This window comes from Lathamus discolor, chromosome 5, assembly GCF_037157495.1.
Source record: "Lathamus discolor isolate bLatDis1 chromosome 5, bLatDis1.hap1, whole genome shotgun sequence".
NCBI classification, from domain to species: Eukaryota; Metazoa; Chordata; class Aves; order Psittaciformes; family Psittacidae; genus Lathamus; species Lathamus discolor.
Window position 1 is genome coordinate 125983716 of NC_088888.1, and position 6840 is coordinate 125990555.

Here is a 6840-nt window from a genome sequence, read left to right on the forward strand (position 1 = left end):
ACTAGGCTGAACTGGTCTAAAGTGTGCTGGGCTGGTCTGAAGTGGGCTGAAGTGTGCTCAAAAGGGCTATGGTGTGCTGGATGGTCTGAATTGGGCTAAACGCTGCAGAACTGTGCTAAATTGGTTGGGACAGGTCTGAACAGGGCTGGGCTGAGCTAAGTTGGTCTGGCCAGGGCAAAACTGGTCTGAAGTGGGCTAAAGTGGGCTGGGCTGGGCTAAAGTGGAACGGACCTTGCTAAAGCTGGCTGCGCTGGGCTGAAGTGGGCTGAAGGGGCTGGGGTGAGCTGGAATGGGCTGGACAGGGCTAATGTGGCCTGGACTGAAGTGGGGTAAAGTGTCTGAAGTGAGATAAGCTGGGCTGGACTGGTGTGCACTGGGCTAAACTGGGCTGTGCTGGGCTAAAGTGGTCTGGAGAGGTCTGAAGTGGGCCAAAATGTGCTGGACTGGGCTAAACTGTTCTTGGGTGGGCTTAATTGCACTGGACTGAGCTAAAGTGGGCTGGACTGGTCTGAATTGGGCCAAAGTAGTGCCAAGCCATGCTGTGTAGCAAACGAGCCGTTTTGCCTGTAGCAAGCGAGGGTGGGCTGGGCTCTGCTGGGCTGGACAAGGCTAAACTGTGTTGAAGTGGGCTAAACTGGGCTGGACTGGTCTGAAGTGGGCCAAAGTGGTCTAAACTGTCCTGAAGTGGGCCAAACTGGGCTGAACGGTGCTGGAGTGGCTGAAGTGGGCTGAAGGGGGCTTCACTGGGTTAGAGAGATCTGAGCTTGTCTGAAAGTGACTGGACTGGGCCGAATTGGAGTAAATTTTGCTGGGCTGGGCTGAACTGGGCTGAACTGAGGTAAACTGGCTTGAAGTGGCTGATCATGTCTTGGTTGGGCTGTGCTAAAGCAGGCTGAACTGTGCTAAAGTGGGCCTAATTGGGCTCAGCTTGTCTGCGCTGAGCTGCAGTGGGCTGGGCTGTAAAGTGGGCTGAACTGGGTTAAATTGGGCAGGGATAAGATGGATTGGGCTAAAGTGGGCTGGACTGAGCTGGCCTAAAGTACGCTACGTTGGTCTGGGAAGGGCTAAAGTGGGCTAAACTGTAGTGGGCTGGGCTGCGTTGGGCTAAAGTGGGCTGGACTGGTCTGAATTGGGCTTAACTGTGACAAAGTGTTCTGGATAGATGTGAATTGGGATAAACTAGGCTGAACTGGTCTAAAGTGTGCTGGGCTGGTCTGAAGTGGGCTGAAGTGTGCTCAAAAGGGCTATGGTGTGCTGGATGGTCTGAATTGGGCTAAACGCTGCAGAACTGTGCTAAATTGGTTGGGACAGGTCTGAACTGGGCTGGGCTGAGCTAAGTTGGTCTGGCCAGGGCAAAACTGGTCTGAAGTGGGCTAAAGTGGGCTGGGCTGGGCTAAAGTGGAACGGACCTTGCTAAAGCTGGCTGCGCTGGGCTGAAGTGGGCTGAAGGGGCTGGGGTGAGCTGGAATGGGCTGGACAGGGCTAATGTGGCCTGGACTGAAGTGGGGTAAAGTGTCTGAAGTGAGATAAGCTGGGCTGGACTGGTGTGCACTGGGCTAAACTGGGCTGTGCTGGGCTAAAGTGGTCTGGAGAGGTCTGAAGTGGGCCAAAATGTGCTGGACTGGGCTAAACTGTTCTTGGGTGGGCTTAATTGCACTGGACTGAGCTAAAGTGGGCTGGACTGGTCTGAATTGGGCCAAAGTAGTGCCAAGCCATGCTGTGTAGCAAACGAGCCGTTTTGCCTGTAGCAAGCGAGGGTGGGCTGGGCTCTGCTGGGCTGGACAAGGCTAAACTGTGCTGAAGTGGGCTAAACTGGGCTGGACTGGTCTGAAGTGGGCCAAAGTGGTCTAAACTGTCCTGAAGTGGGCCAAACTGGGCTGAACGGTGCTGGAGTGGCTGAAGTGGGCTGAAGGGGGCTTCACTGGGTTAGAGAGATCTGAGCTTGTCTGAAAGTGACTGGACTGGGCCGAATTGGAGTAAATTTTGCTGGGCTGGGCTGAACTGGGCTGAACTGAGGTAAACTGGCTTGAAGTGGCTGATCATGTCTTGGCTGGGCTGGGCTGTGCTAAACCAGGCTGAACTGTGCTAAAGTGGGCCTAATTGGGCTCAGCTTGTCTGCGCTGAGCTGCAGTGGGCTGGGCTGTAAAGTGGGCTGAACTGGGTTAAATTGGGCAGGGATAAGATGGATTGGGCTAAACTGGGCTGGACTGAGCTGGCCTAAAGTACGCTACGTTGGTCTGGGAAGGGCTAAAGTGGGCTAAACTGTAGTGGGCTGGGCTGCGTTGGGCTAAAGTGGGCTGGACTGGTCTGAATTGGGCTTAACTGTGACAAAGTGTTCTGGATAGATGTGAATTGGGATAAACTAGGCTGAACTGGTCTAAAGTGTGCTGGGCTGGTCTGAAGTGGGCTGAAGTGTGCTCAAAAGGGCTATGGTGTGCTGGATGGTCTGAATTGGGCTAAACGCTGCAGAACTGTGCTAAATTGGTTGGGACAGGTCTGATCTGGGCTGGGCTGAGCTAAGTTGGTCTGGCCAGGGCAAAACTGGTCTGAAGTGGGCTAAAGTGGGCTGGGCTGGGCTAAAGTGGAACGGACCTTGCTAAAGCTGGCTGCGCTGGGCTGAAGTGGGCTGAAGGGGCTGGGGTGAGCTGGAATGGGCTGGACAGGGCTAATGTGGCCTGGACTGAAGTGGGGTAAAGTGTCTGAAGTGAGATAAGCTGGGCTGGACTGGTGTGCACTGGGCTAAACTGGGCTGTGCTGGGCTAAAGTGGTCTGGAGAGGTCTGAAGTGGGCCAAAATGTGCTGGACTGGGCTAAACTGTTCTTGGGTGGGCTTAATTGCACTGGACTGAGCTAAAGTGGGCTGGACTGGTCTGAATTGGGCCAAAGTAGTGCCAAGCCATGCTGTGTAGCAAACGAGCCGTTTTGCCTGTAGCAAGCGTGGGTGGGCGGGGCTCTGCTGGGCTGGACAAGGCTAAACTGTGCTGAAGTGGGCTAAACTGGGCTGGACTGGTCTGAAGTGGGCCAAAGTGGTCTAAACTGTCCTGAAGTGGGCCAAACTGGGCTGAACGGTGCTGGAGTGGCTGAAGTGGGCTGAAGGGGGCTTCACTGGGTTAGAGAGATCTGAGCTTGTCTGAAAGTGACTGGACTGGGCCGAATTGGAGTAAATTTTGCTGGGCTGGGCTGAACTGGGCTGAACTGAGGTAAACTGGCTTGAAGTGGCTGATCATGTCTTGGCTGGGCTGGGCTGTGCTAAACCAGGCTGAACTGTGCTAAAGTGGGCCTAATTGGGCTCAGCTTGTCTGCGCTGAGCTGCAGTGGGCTGGGCTGTAAAGTGGGCTGAACTGGGTTAAATTGGGCAGGGATAAGATGGATTGGGCTAAACTGGGCTGGACTGAGCTGGCCTAAAGTACGCTACGTTGGTCTGGGAAGGGCTAAAGTGGGCTAAACTGTAGTGGGCTGGGCTGCGTTGGGCTAAAGTGGGCTGGACTGGTCTGAATTGGGCTTAACTGTGACAAAGTGTTCTGGATAGATGTGAATTGGGATAAACTAGGCTGAAGTGGTCTAAAGTGTGCTGGGCTGGTCTGAAGTGGGCTGAAGTGTGCTCAAAAGGGCTATGGTGTGCTGGATGGTCTGAATTGGGCTAAACGCTGCAGAACTGTGCTAAATTGGTTGGGACAGGTCTGAACTGGGCTGGGCTGAGCTAAGTTGGTCTGGCCAGGGCAAAACTGGTCTGAAGTGGGCTAAAGTGGGCTGGGCTGGGCTAAAGTGGAACGGACCTTGCTAAAGCTGGCTGCGCTGGGCTGAAGTGGGCTGAAGGGGCTGGGCTGAGCTGGAATGGGCTGGACAGGGCTAATGTGGCCTGGACTGAAGTGGGGTAAAGTGTCTGAAGTGAGATAAGCTGGGCTGGACTGGTGTGCACTGGGCTAAACTGGGCTGTGCTGGGCTAAAGTGGTCTGGAGAGGTCTGAAGTGGGCCAAAATGTGCTGGACTGGGCTAAACTGTTCTTGGGTGGGCTTAATTGCACTGGACTGAGCTAAAGTGGGCTGGACTGGTCTGAATTGGGCCAAAGTAGTGCCAAGCCATGCTGTGTAGCAAACGAGCCGTTTTGCCTGTAGCAAGCGAGGGTGGGCTGGGCTCTGCTGGGCTGGACAAGGCTAAACTGTGCTGAAGTGGGCTAAACTGGGCTGGACTGGTCTGAAGTGGGCCAAAGTGGTCTAAACTGTCCTGAAGTGGGCCAAACTGGGCTGAACGGTGCTGGAGTGGCTGAAGTGGGCTGAAGGGGGCTTCACTGGGTTAGAGAGATCTGAGCTTGTCTGAAAGTGACTGGACTGGGCCGAATTGGAGTAAATTTTGCTGGGCTGGGCTGAACTGGGCTGAACTGAGGTAAACTGGCTTGAAGTGGCTGATCATGTCTTGGCTGGGCTGGGCTGTGCTAAACCAGGCTGAACTGTGCTAAAGTGGGCCTAATTGGGCTCAGCTTGTCTGCGCTGAGCTGCAGTGGGCTGGGCTGTAAAGTGGGCTGAACTGGGTTAAATTGGGCAGGGATAAGATGGATTGGGCTAAACTGGGCTGGACTGAGCTGGCCTAAAGTACGCTACGTTGGTCTGGGAAGGGCTAAAGTGGGCTAAACTGTAGTGGGCTGGGCTGCGTTGGGCTGAAGTGGGCTGGACTGGTCTGAATTGGGCTTAACTGTGACAAAGTGTTCTGGATAGATGTGAATTGGGATAAACTAGGCTGAACTGGTCTAAAGTGTGCTGGGCTGGTCTGAAGTGGGCTGAAGTGTGCTCAAAAGGGCTATGGTGTGCTGGATGGTCTGAATTGGGCTAAACGCTGCAGAACTGTGCTAAATTGGTTGGGACAGGTCTGAACTGGGCTGGGCTGAGCTAAGTTGGTCTGGCCAGGGCAAAACTGGTCTGAAGTGGGCTAAAGTGGGCTGGGCTGGGCTAAAGTGGAACGGACCTTGGTAAAGCTGGCTGCGCTGGGCTGAAGTGGGCTGAAGGGGCTGGGCTGAGCTGGAATGGGCTGGACAGGGCTAGTGTGGCCTGGACTGAAGTGGGGTAAAGTGTCTGAAGTGAGATAAGCTGGGCTGGACTGGTGTGCACTGGGCTAAACTGGGCTGTGCTGGGCTAAAGTGGTCTGGAGAGGTCTGAAGTGGGCCAAAATGTGCTGGACTGGGCTAAACTGTTCTTGGGTGGGCTTAATTGCACCAGACTGAGCTAAAGTGGGCTGGACTGGTCTGAATTGGGCCAAAGTAGTGCCAAGCCATGCTGTGTAGCAAACGAGCCGTTTTGCCTGTAGCAAGCGAGGGTGGGCTGGGCTCTGCTGGGCTGGACAAGGCTAAACTGTGCTGAAGTGGGCTAAACTGGGCTGGACTGGTCTGAAGTGGGCCAAAGTGGTCTAAACTGTCCTGAAGTGGGCCAAACTGGGCTGAACGGTGCTGGAGTGGCTGAAGTGGGCTGAAGGGGGCTTCACTGGGTTAGAGAGATCTGAGCTTGTCTGAAAGTGACTGGACTGGGCCGAATTGGAGTAAATTTTGCTGGGCTGGGCTGAACTGGGCTGAACTGAGGTAAACTGGCTTGAAGTGGCTGATCATGTCTTGGCTGGGCTGGGCTGTGCTAAACCAGGCTGAACTGTGCTAAAGTGGGCCTAATTGGGCTCAGCTTGTCTGCGCTGAGCTGCAGTGGGCTGGGCTGTAAAGTGGGCTGAACTGGGTTAAATTGGGCAGGGATAAGATGGATTGGGCTAAAGTGGGCTGGACTGAGCTGGCCTAAAGTACGCTACGTTGGTCTGGGAAGGGCTAAAGTGGGCTAAACTGTAGTGGGCTGGGCTGCGTTGGGCTAAAGTGGGCTGGACTGGTCTGAATTGGGCTTAACTGTGACAAAGTGTTCTGGATAGATGTGAATTGGGATAAACTAGGCTGAAGTGGTCTAAAGTGTGCTGGGCTGGTCTGAAGTGGGCTGAAGTGTGCTCAAAAGGGCTATGGTGTGCTGGATGGTCTGAATTGGGCTAAACGCTGCAGAACTGTGCTAAATTGGTTGGGACAGGTCTGAACTGGGCTGGGCTGAGCTAAGTTGGTCTGGCCAGGGCAAAACTGGTCTGAAGTGGGCTAAAGTGGGCTGGGCTGGGCTAAAGTGGAACGGACCTTGCTAAAGCTGGCTGCGCTGGGCTGAAGTGGGCTGAAGGGGCTGGGGTGAGCTGGAATGGGCTGGACAGGGCTAATGTGGCCTGGACTGAAGTGGGGTAAAGTGTCTGAAGTGAGATAAGCTGGGCTGGACTGGTGTGCACTGGGCTAAACTGGGCTGTGCTGGGCTAAAGTGGTCTGGAGAGGTCTGAAGTGGGCCAAAATGTGCTGGACTGGGCTAAACTGTTCTTGGGTGGGCTTAATTGCACCAGACTGAGCTAAAGTGGGCTGGACTGGTCTGAATTGGGCCAGAGTAGTGCCAAGCCATGCTGTGTAGCAAACGAGCCGTTTTGCCTGTAGCAAGCGAGGGTGGGCTGAGCTCTGCTGGGCTGGACAAGGCTAAACTGTGCTGAAGTGGGCTAAACTGGGCTGGACTGGTCTGAAGTGGGCCAAAGTGGTCTAAACTGTCCTGAAGTGGGCCAAACTGGGCTGAACCGTGCTGGAGTGGCTGAAGTGGGCTGAAGGGGGCTTCACTGGCTTAGACAGATCTGAGCTTGTCTGAAAGTGACTGGACTGGGCCGAATTGGAGTAAATTTTGCTGGGCTGGGCTGAACTGAGGTAAACTGGCTTGAAGTGGCTGATCATGTCTTGGCTGGGCTGGGCTGTGCTAAACCAGGCTGAACTGTGCTAAAGTGGGCCTAATTGGGCTCAGCTTGTCTG